The 12,263-nt window shown below is 38.8% G+C and overlaps 1 protein-coding gene across 2 annotated transcripts in view; it reads left to right on the plus strand.

Annotated features, from left to right (window-relative positions):
* NBAS (neuroblastoma amplified sequence) overlaps positions 1 to 12,263 on the plus strand; it is a 335,385-nt gene that overhangs the window by 298,861 nt on the left and 24,261 nt on the right. The window lies entirely within an intron of this gene.

Raw genomic sequence — 12,263 nt, forward strand, 5'->3', positions numbered from 1 at the left:
CCTCATTACAAATTCATGTATACATGGAAGGACATATTAGTCCTTCTGGTCAGAGGCCAACTTGGTGACATTTGCCGAAACATAAACAAAAAACTCATTTTTTTGTCAGAGCTCAGACAAAGATCAATAGGAAGGAAGAATTATGTGTGCAAAGGTTTATTTAGTTCCATACAAAAGATTTACTGTAACCTTAAGTGTGTTCAAAGCTAGGACTCATTGTCATAAATAATTCTCTTAATCAAACATAGGATATCATTTGATGTTAAAAATATGTATTCACATTAAGTGCATCTCTAAGAGGCGTGAAATCACAATCCTAGAACTAGAAGACAGGTTTGAAAGCACCCTTGTTCAAGAGTCATATTTTATAGAGAAGGATGTCCAGAAATGAAGAAGTCACGTCCTCAGATTTTAGCATAAATATCATCATTTCCAAAATGACTACATTGGGTCGCAACCTATTTTGTGAGATTTTTTTTTTCTCTTCTAATCACTTACCACTATCTGCTAACTTCCTCCTGCTTATCTGCCTGTCTATTATGTGATGTCTTTTTTCTTCCATTAGAATACAAATTCCATGAGAACAGGGAATCTACAGACAGTAAATATTTATTGAATTAATGAATATTAAATCTTAAAAGCCCTGTCCAAGGTCACCTTTAAAGTGGCAAGGCCGGGAATCCTGACATTCAGTCCAATGTTCTTGCTATGAATGATGATTAGACCATGCTGCTGCACCCTTATATGCAGATAAAATGATCTGCTTGGAATAATGGAAGTGTTTCCTTGCAGAGTGGCCTGGTGCTTTTAGATTGAAACTATTTTGTATTAATTTGCCATATTTTGCTGACAGTGATTTCTGATCAGCCAGTTGCTTCTCATGTGGAAGCAAACAAATCCTAAGCATGTTTGTCCAGATAGGAGTGAGAAATCGATGTGTCCTTTTCCCTAAAATGACTAAAGTTGAGCAAGCATCTGTATTACTGGGTTCTGCAGGTGTTTGGAGACCTTAAGAAGGTCCCTCCTTACGAATAACGGGTTGTTCCTCTTAATTTCACCCTCTGGTCACTGGGATCCTTGGGGAAGAAGAAGGGACTGTGGAATGTCTCCTAAAGTGCACGTCACTGCATCTCAGCTTTAAAACCACCTTGCAGAGTAGTTACCATTTGCTCCAGTTTAGATGAAATTACGTGACTTAGAAGATGAGGTCACATGACCTACCCAGCTTGTGAGCAATAGATCCTTGTGATCCAGAAGCCTGTGTACTATTCTTCTTTCTATTTGCCAGGGGGATACATTGAGCAGTAACATTTGTGTTGTGTTTTGTTGTTACTGTGTTGTCCCTTTCTCTTCCCATAGTTACTCTCTGTGGATAGAATGTGATTAAGTGTGAAGAATCAGGAGTTTGATTCAGAGCACAGAAAGCATTGCTTCATCTTTTTAGCGTTTTTCACTCTCAGTACACCACATTGCGCATGTTAACTGCTGCTAGCTAAAATTCTGAAAAATGCCATGACTACTAACTATCGTTTGAACCGAACATCATGTGAAATATTCATCGGAGAGTCTCCAAACATAGACTGTGCACCATTCACTGTGCTACACTCTGGAGATAGAGAGACAAAGCAAGTAGTATGAAAAACATTTAGGCTTTTCACCGTGTAGACCTGCTTTCCAGTCTCAGCTTCATCACTCAGTAGCTCTGTGGCCTTGGAACAGTTACTGACCCTCTTACAACCTCAGTTTCCTCATGTGTAAAATGGGAATAATAGATAAATGCTGTGTGAGTTAAATGAATCATTCATGCAAAGCTCCTACTCCAGTCCAGGTAGATAGATCCTGTTGGTGTGAAGGCTCCGATCTGGTGGAGAATGTAGATTTGTAAACAAAGCTAATACCCTAAGTGCATGGGTGCTGTGATAGAAGCCTGCACAGTGTGTGGGGCTCAGGAGGGCAGGTCGCTGTCCTGTCTGGGGGCAGGAAGACTGCTCTAAGGAGAGGATTCTTGACCTGAACTCAGCACAGCTGGGTGTATGGTCTGGAGGTAAGAGGTGCATACTCAGTGACTGCTTGGGTACAGAAGTGAGACACAAGCCCAGTGCCCCTCCAATTTCTGCTGAAGTTATCAGGGAGGAAATGATGCTCTGTAATTAGCTGGGAAGCACAGGAGAAATCCTGTGGATTATGGAGAAAGACTCCAAGTTCAGGGCTATGTCAGTAGTATGTTTTAATTCTCAACAGCACTTTCGTTTCTGGGATGGGGGTGAGATAGGGCATCCTGTTTATCCTGTCACACAGGCAGACTGTCCTCATAGCCTCATGTGGGTCTGAGTTCACCAGCAACCACCTTCTGGAAAGTAGACTTGAGTTTAGTAATCACGACTGGATGGGATGGCTTTGATTCCATCTCAGGGCAGCCTTCTCCTGGGGTCGGCTCAGGTCCCAGTTGGCATAATTTGTAGTGGGACAGTTTACAGCCAAGTGTCCTTTGCTTAGACATGTTATGGCCTAAGTGGTTGTGCTCCTAATGGGTTTCGCCGCGGTCGTCTCTTCATCCTTCCAGTGGGTTAGAAGGAAAAGTTGGAGGGGAAAGGCAGAAAAATACAAGTGTTTGAATATTGGAGGGTGGTAGGAATATGAGGTTGCCAGACACAACTTCTGTTATTTTTTTTGACTTTTCATTGACTTACTGAAAAAATTATGTAAACTTTACAAAAAATTTTACATACTTTTCATGAATCTTCACCAAATATTACCATCTCAGATGACCACAGCTAACACTTGTCTAATTTACACGTCATTCAGATTTTGTCGGCCGTCCCACTTGGTCCACATCCCGTCAGGTCACACACTGCACTTAATGCCCTGTCTCCTTAGTGTCCTGTAATCGAAAACAGTTTCTCATTTTTTCTTTCCCCCTTTTATGACCTTGACATTTTTAAAAACACTGGACAATTATTTTGTGAAAGGTCATTAAATTTGACTTTGTCTGAGTTTTGTTCATATATGCAAGTTGTGCATTTTTGGTGAGAATACCGCCGAAGTGATGTTGGATCCTTCCCAGTACATTATCTTAGGAGATACACGGTACTTATGTGTTCTTTTATCAGTAGTGTTCATTCGCATCACTTGATTGAGCTGATGTCAGCCATGTTTCTTCTCTGTGAAATTATCTTTTTCCCTTTGAGGTTAATAAATGTCTTGTGGTGAGGTACTTTGAGATTGTGTAAACACTTTCTCATCACATTTTCACCAATTAATTTTAGCACACATTGATGATGATTGCCTGAGTTAATGATCACTGTGGTATTCCCCAAATGGTATCTTTTTTATCATTTGTTCTCCCCTTATATTATTTATGCATTTATTTATTTATATCACTACAAGCTCAAGGATTCTCCTTATCTTTTATGGTTGTAATCTATTACTATCACTGTTTTTATTTTTTGCTCCAGTTATCTCAGATTTAGCCACTGGGAACCTTTCAAGTTTTCTCCTGGGATCATTTTAACTTGTGCCCATTCCATCACTTTTTGAACACACATGTTCGAAACCCTCTTACACTTTGCCTACTCACATCCAGATTCAATCAAAGACTTTTTTTTTTTTTTTAATAAACAATGGTATTTAGAAGCCAAGACTGGAGTACTAGGTATACTCATTGATTTGGTGGTGGTATAGCTTTTAGATGCTATAAGGGGACAGAGCACATGTAAGTCTACGTCTATTTTTATATCTATTTGTATTCACTTTTAAGACCATGAATTTGTGTTGATACTTCCAGCGCCAATCCAGTTTATTCTAGTCTTCTCTCTTTCCTTATTTATAAACTCCTTTCTCTGTCAGTGAGAAACTTGACTCTCCTTATCCATAGTGCATTTATTTGTTTAATCCCAGGAACAGATAAAGTAGTGATGGAAATTCCAACCAACTTACTAGATAGAATATTTGTGTAGAGCTCTTTTTGTCTTTAGCCTTAGAGTTAAAAGTACTTAAGAATCTTTTTTCAAGATTATGTCTCTGTCTCTTTTTCTCTCTTTCTCTTTTTCACACGTACACACACACCACCTCCAGTGTGATTAGCTTATTCACTTACAGTACTGGTAGATTAGTTTTATTTCTGTTTGTATGGTTGTCTCCGTTCTTATTTATTTCAAATATGGATATACTTTTTGAATATGTGAAACATTTACATGGAACGTGAGAGGTCATTCTTTGGAATTTGGTGGTTTTTTTTTTTCTTTTTCACTTATGATATTTTGAAGTTTAGACGTTCCCGACCTGTAATTATACTGAATGTACCAGTTTTATGTAGTTTTATTCTTGTTCTTTCTGTTTTGGAGCATATATGGGCATTCTACATATAGAATATTTAGGAGCCCACATAGCTCGGTGGCCACCACTTTCTTCCGTGCATAACTCTCTGGATAGTATCTAGCTGTAATAAAAAAATAGATTCAAAATAAAAGTCTGAATGTTCTAGCAGAAATCTGCTTTTACTTGAGAAGATGCTTATGTACTGTCAGTTTTCATGTTTTATAGGGATGTCTGTGAATTGACCATTAGGCTTTGTATGTGTATTTTATCACTGAAACCTCATAATAGCCCTTTCATGGAGGTTTTATTATAATTCCATTCAATGCAGGAGCAAATAAGCACAGAGTAGTTAAGGAGTCTTTACAGTATCTTTGCTAAAATATAGCAGAATGAGGTATTATTATTCATTATTATGTATTAGGTATTCATTATTATGAACTACCAGTACTGTTGCCACCATAATAGCTCTGTGTTAACTCACTGTTAGGTACCTATTCAGGTGTGTGTGTCTCTATTTATATTGTCCTGCGTTATGTTATATATTATGTTATCTTATTCTCAACATACCCTGATAGGTTAGGTACTATTACCTTATTTTTACAAATGAAAACACCAAGGCTTGGTGGGATATTTTCACCTGATCACAGAGCTATTAAGCGACAGGGCCAGTATTCCATCTGAGTCTAAGTGATATACTACAGCGAAAGCATATCTGGCTCCATGAACTACTCTATTACTACTTTATCAACTTTAACTAAAAAACAAAGTCTGGCCTTAAAATTTTCACTTGTATAGCAGTTCTTTAAGCATGTACTTCTAGAGGCTCATATTGGAGTGATTGATTATTTGTCCAAGAGAAAAAGTTTATAAGGCAAAATCTTTCTTATTATTTTAAAGCAAAGTATTTCCCCTCTCATATGTCTCATATGAAAGATTCTGTCATTAAATATTATATTGCCACCTGAAAATGTGTATTATGTATTGAAGTTACAGCAGCACTCGCTTACGGAGAGGGGTCATGGAACGCTCTATTGTGTCATTTCCAGTTTTAGAGATACAGTAAAATAAGTAGGCTGGAGAACATGGCTCATAAGTGCAGTCGCCAGCTTCTTCTGTATATTTCTGTGTTTGTGCGCCCCACATACAACTCCAAGCGTCTGGAAAACCCTTGGGAACTTAATTCTGTCATTGGACTCCCTCCCCATCCTAAGGATGTGTTTGCCACACACTAGGAGGGACTTTTTAATGGCGACCGAGGACCCTTTATTCTTGAGCAGTTCACAAAAAGACACTCATTTCCCTAATACACCTTCGGAGAGAAGCAGAGCCTAAATGTGTGTGCCCATCAGCGGAGGCAGAGGTAGGAAGTAAATCAGTGTCTCACTTGTTTATTGCTGGTCAGGACACCCTTCCTGTGATAGATGCTCTTCCCTCCCCGTGGGTTCGGGAACGTTGTTTGAATCCTCAGGCTGTCTCAGCAACACATTTTGCCTTTATTACAAACAGTGCAAGATAGAGTAGTTATGAAGTTCTCTCTATAGCTGCATCTATTCTATAGTTCTCTGCCATAGAAATGAGAAAATTGACTAGAAGATAGCTATCCTACTTTCAGTATTTCAACTTTAGTCTTACTTCCACAATTTAATGTTTTCTATTAATAAAACATAAATACTCAGAAATAGGCATAATCATGATTAATGTGGTTTATATTCTTTTATCTAATAATAATTATCCATTACAGTAATTAATCAGCTTCCTTAGTGGCTCAGACGTTAAAGAATCTGCCCATAGTGCAGGAGACCTGGGTTGGATCCCTGGGTCGGGAAGATCCCCTGGTAAAGGGAAGAGCTACCCACTGCAGTATTCTTGCCTGAAGAATTCCATGGACAGAGGAGCCTGGCAGGCTACGGTCCATGAGGTCACATGGACTTGGACATGACTGAGCGACTATCACTTTCACTTTCACTGTAATTAATGGTAATGATACTGTTTATCGAGTACTTGGACTTCCCTGGTGGCTCATATGGTAAAGCCTCTGCCTACAAGGCAGGAGACCTGAGTTCAGTCCGTGGGTCAGGAAGATCTCCTGGAGAAGGAAATGGCAACCCACTCCAGTATTCTTGCCTGGAAAATCCCATGAATGGAGGAGCCTGGTAGGCTGCAGTCCATGGGGTTGCAAAGAGTCGGACACGACTGAGCAACTTCACTTTCTTTCTTCATTGAGTACTTACTGTGTACCAGATACTGGTCTAAGTACTGCTTAGATTAGTGGGGAGTAGTCTGACAGTTTATGACTAAATTCAACAGCTCGTTCAACAGCCTGTGACCTTTTGGTCTTCTGAATATTTGACTTCCCTTCCGCAGAGATGCACATTTGATCCAATGGACACAACAGGTAGTGTTGGCCACCTGGAATCTTACAAAAGGAGTAATTGTTAATCCCAAACTCCTAATTTGGGATTAACATATACACACTACTGTATATAAAGTAGGTAACCAACAAGGACCTGTTGTATAGCACAGGGAACTCTGCTCAGTATTCTATAATAACCTATGGGGGAAAAGAATCTGAAGAAGAATAGATACATGTACATATATAACTGAATCACTTTGCTGTACACTTGAAACATAGCATTGTAAGTCAACTATACTTCAATATTGATGGAAAAAAATGGAATAAACTTTTAAAAAAGTAGTAGGTGTAACAGACAGGAATCTAGTCTTCTAGAAGTCATTTCTTTCACCTTTTCATATTTCCACATATCTGTTGAAGTAGGGATTTGTTTGTTTGTTTGTTTGTTTGTTTTGTGTTTTGAAGCCCTGTGTATACACCCGGTTTGGTCTGACTTTACTGTGTTCCCCAGAGGACTTACACAGAGCCTTGGATATCATTATATGAACCTTTTAGAACCAGTCTAGTAGCTCGAAAACTCACATGGAAGATAGTATACAGTGATGAATAAGCCTACTATCAATAATAATCCTCTATATGTTGCTGATTTTTTCTGTTGATAAGTACTTTCATAAGCATTAATACCTATTTCGTATTCACAAATATCTGAAGATTAAGCTGCTACTGTTGCCTACAGGAGAGTGCAGATTTCAGGAGGGGTGTCTCAGTTTAAGACAGTCATGTTCATCTTCAAGCAGCCACAGAGAAATTTTAAGTTAAACCTGTTCTCATCTGAGAATTAGTGGCTCAGTCCACTTTTTCAAGGACAGTGACTCCATGTCTGATAAGGAAGCTGTAGCTACTTGACAAATGACTGACCGCAAGGGCTCAGGTCACCCAGTTCAATGAAGAGAAAAACATCACTTTCAGAGACAATAGGGAAAGAGGTATTCTTATGTTTGAGTCACACTTGAATTTTACCCTTTAAAATCCTGTGATGTTTGGTTAGTGGTGTCAGTATGGAGTTGTCACCACCTCTACAATGTCTGTAAAATTGTGGACATTTTCACCCTCTCTGGGACGGGACAGAAGTGTTAAAAGAAATATATGTCACTTTGGTTTTCACTGGAGAAAAAAGAACAGAATGAAACTAAGTGTGGGAAAAAAATAGCAATTCTCTCAATTTTATTTTTACTGTTCTATGCAAAGCATGCTTAAGAGTCATTCCAAATACATTAACTATTGCACAAATAAGCAAAATTTTAAAAAGAGATAGAAGTTAACCCAAGATTCCATTATCCTAAAATAGCCGTGTTTCTTCATGTACTTTTTCTGTCCTGCCTAATCTGTAGGCATAATTCTTGCTTGAAGAAATCGTAGCACACATTTCTGCCTTTTTATATACACCATATTATGGAGGTGATAATATGAATAATGCCTGCCATCTATTGTGTGCCTACCATGTGCCAGCCTCTTGCTGGCTATCTTATCCATATCCTTTTATTTAATATTCACAACCCTCATAGACATATGTATCTCCATTTTAGGAAGAAGACATTAAGCCTCAGAAAGGTCCAGGAATGCCTCCAAAATAAACGTTTTTCTGTGTTACTTTGACTTTTCCAGCACTGTTTTAAAAGCTGGTCATTTAGTTGAATTTCCCTTTGTTGCTTGTTTTAGAGTCTCCTTATATAGTATGTTATGAAGTCTGTTATGAAGTTCTTATGGAGCATTTGAGAGCCACCTACAGTTTTTCCTCGCTATTAACATAGGTTCTATAGTCATATCATATTGCAATTATTTGGTCGCTGAAGTCAGTTCTCTGTACTTAAACTTTTATGAAATATATTTAGATACTAGGGATATATATTTCAATACGGACTGCAGTACTTCCCAGAAAAGAGGAAATCCGATTATTTCACAGGTCCGCATTCATACTCAGCCAGGGGCCTTGTTTTTAGGGAGTTTTAATCCACATGATACTGATATAAATTATGTGCTCTCATAGCCACTGCAAGCCTCTGAGATGTGTTTGCTTTAACTTTTGTTGTCTTGGAGCAATACTTCCCCTCCTGATTTTTACGTATTTCTTAAAATACTCTTTCAGCTCTGCTTTCTCCCTTTCTTCTGGAATTCTGATGAGAAATAACCTTCCCCGGGATGTCTTCCACTTCTAGGTCAGGACTCACGAAACACTGGGTCTGAGTGGCTTGCTTCTGTTGTGTCGTTCCTCCAGTCCTGGGGTTCCAAACTAGTTTGCTTTCTTTTTATCATCTTTATGAGTTCTCTTTTGGTGTCTCTTTAAGTATTTTCATGGTTATTAGTTTTGCTTAGCAGAGAGGATTAGGGAAAAATGGGTCAAAGCCATTTTGTCCAGGATGGAAGTTTCTTTCACATTTCTCTTTTATATTTCTTTATACAAAAATTTATTTTGCATTTTAGTTATCAGAATTTATTTTTAAAGCCTTATTAGGGCATTATGAACAAGATAAACATATTATTTTGGTAAATTTTGATAAATTTAGGTAGTTTAATATGTGGACACAAATCCTAGATTAGTATATATATCAAAGTATGCTGGGCTGGTTGAATCACAAGCTGGAATAAAGATTGCTGGAAGAAATATCAACAACCTCAAACACGCAGATAATAGATGCCACTCTAATGGCCGAAAGTGAAGAGGAACTAAAGATCCTTCTGATGAGGGTGAAAAAGAGTGAAAAAGCTGGCATAAACTCAGTTCAAAAATGAAGATCATGGGCATCCAGTCACTTCAGTTCAGTAACTCAGTTGTGTCTGACTCTTTGCGACCCCATGGACTGCAGCATGTCAGGCTTCCCTGTCCATTACCAACTCCTGGAGCTTACTCAAATTCATGTCCGTTGAGTCGGTGATGCCATCCAACCATCTCATCCTCTGTCGACCCCTTCTCCTGCTTTCAATCATTCCAGCATCAGGGTCTTTTCTAATGAGTCAGCTCTTTGCATCAGGTGGCCAAAGTATTGGAGCTTCAGCATCCATCCTTCCAGTGAATAGTCAGGGTTGATTTCCTTTAGGATTGTCTGGTTTGATCTCCTTGCAGGGATTCTCAGAGTCTTATCCAACACCACAGTTCAAAAGCATCAATTCTTCATCTCTCAGCCTCCTTTATGGTCAAACTCTCACATCCATACATGACTACTGGAAAAACCTTAGCTTGACTAAACGTACCTGTGTTGGCAAAGTAATGTCTCTGGCTTTTAATATGCTGTCTAGGTTGGTCAGAGCTTTTCTTTGAAGGAGCAAGCATCTTTTAATTTCACGGCTGCAGTCACCATCTACAGTGATTTTGAAGCCCAAGAAAATAGTCTCTCACTGTTTCCATTGTTTCCCTATCTATTGGCCATGAAGTGATGGGACCAGATACCATGATCTTAGTTTTTTGAATGTTGTTGAGTTTTAAGCTAGCTTTTTACACTCCTCTTTCACTTTCATCAAGAGGCTCTTTAGTGCTTCTTCACTTTCTGCCATAAGGGTGGTGTCATCTGCATAGCTGAGGTTATTGATATTTCTCCTGGCAATCTTGATTCCAGCTTGGGCTTCATCCAGCCCAGCATTTCACATGATGTACTCTGCATATAAGTTAAATAAGCAGGGTGACAATATACAACCTTGATGTACTCCTTTCCCAATTTTTATCTAGTCCATTTTTCCATGTCTGGTTCTAACTGTTGCTACTTGATCTGCATACAGGTTTCTCAGGAGCCAGATAAGGTGGTCTGGTATTCCCATCTCTTGAAGAATTTTCCACAGTTTGTTGTGATCCACACAATCAAAGGCCTTAGCGTAGTCAGTGAAGCAGAAGTAGATGTTTTTCTGGAATTCTCATACTTTCTCTATGATCCAGTGGATGTTGGCAATTTGATCTTTTATTCCTCTGCCTTTTCTAAATCCAGCTTGAACATCTGGAAGTTCTTGCTTCACATACCGTTGAAGCCTCATTTGGAGAATTTTGAGCCTTACTTTGATAGCATGTGACATGAGTGCAATTGTGCGGTAGTTTGAACATTTGCATTGCCTTTCTTTGGGATTGGAATGAAAACTGACCTTTTTCAGTCCTGTGGCCATTGCTGAGTTTTCCAAATTTGCTGGCATATTGAGTGCCACACTTTAACAGCATCATTTTTTTAGGAATTTCGATAGCTTAGCTGGGATTCCATCACCTCCACTAGCTTTGTTTGTAGTGATGCTAAGGCCCACTTGACTTCGCACTCCAAAATGTCTGGCTCTAGGCTATTGATCACCCCATATGGTTATCTGGGTCATTAAGATCTTTTTTGTATTGTTCTTCTGTGAATTCTCGCCACCTCTTCTTAGTATCTTCTGCTTCTGTTAGGTCCATACCATTTCTGTCCTTTATTGTGCCCATCTTTGCATGAAATATTCCCTTGGTATCTCTGATTTTCTTGAAGAGATCTATAGACTTTCCCTTTCTATTATTTTCCTCTATTTCTTTGCATTGATCACTGAAGAAGGCTTTCTTATCTCCCTTTGTTTTTCTTTGGAACTCTGCATTCAAATGGGTATATCTTTCCTTTTCCCCTTTCTTTGCCTTGCACTTAATCACTATTGTTCATTTACTCTCTGTCAGGCATTATTTTAAGTAGTGGGGATAAACCAGCAAACAAATGTTTCTGTTTTCTCAAATAATTACGTTAATATGTCACAAACTTTTAAGTGCTAAGAAGGAATCTAAAGCGAGGGAGAGAAATGTGGTGGGCGAACGCTAGTTTAGCAGGGACAGTTATGCAGTGCATTCCCTGATAAGGTGACATTTGAGAGATTTGAAGAAAAGGAATGAGCCATGCAGGTGTTGAAGCAAGAATGTGCCAGGCAGTGGAAGGAGATCAAAGTTCCCGAGGTGGAAGCAGGGACGATGAATACACAGAGCACCCACGAGGCCCCGAGGCTGGAGAGGAGTTGCAGGTGGTGAGGCCAGGTAATGACAAATGGATGCTTTGACTTTGAGAGGATTTTTTTTTTAACATTTCTTTATAAATAGGCAAGAAAATGGTGCCAAATTCCCAATTAGACCACTAATTTAAATAATTCAAAGCTTCTCTAGCTTACCGAGTCCTCTAGTTTCAGAACATCCTGATCTGAGCATAATTATGTATTGGCTCTGCCACTTGCTAGCCATGTTACCAGGACGGACAAGCCTGCTTCATCTGTTAATCGACATTAGTAATACCTGTGTTGTTCTCCATACAAGACGGTTATAAGGATCAACTGACTGACTGTATTGTAAAATTATTTCAGAAACTAGAGGAAGTTTTGGGGTTATTAGTTGTTACTCTGTGCAAGAATTACATGGGTCAGGTTTTGAAGGATCTGACTGGTTACTGTGTCAAGACTCTCTGTAGTAATTAGCAGTAATTACATGGTACATATCAACTTTTGTGAAAATTTAGAATTCATAGTATAACTTTTTCAGGTAGCTGCTCAGGATCAGAGCTGGGATGACCATCAAATCAAATGTTTTGGGAACATGCATTAGTACAGGCAGTTTAGCAAA

This window comes from Capra hircus, chromosome 11, assembly GCF_001704415.2.
Source record: "Capra hircus breed San Clemente chromosome 11, ASM170441v1, whole genome shotgun sequence".
NCBI lineage: Eukaryota > Metazoa > Chordata > Mammalia > Artiodactyla > Bovidae > Capra > Capra hircus.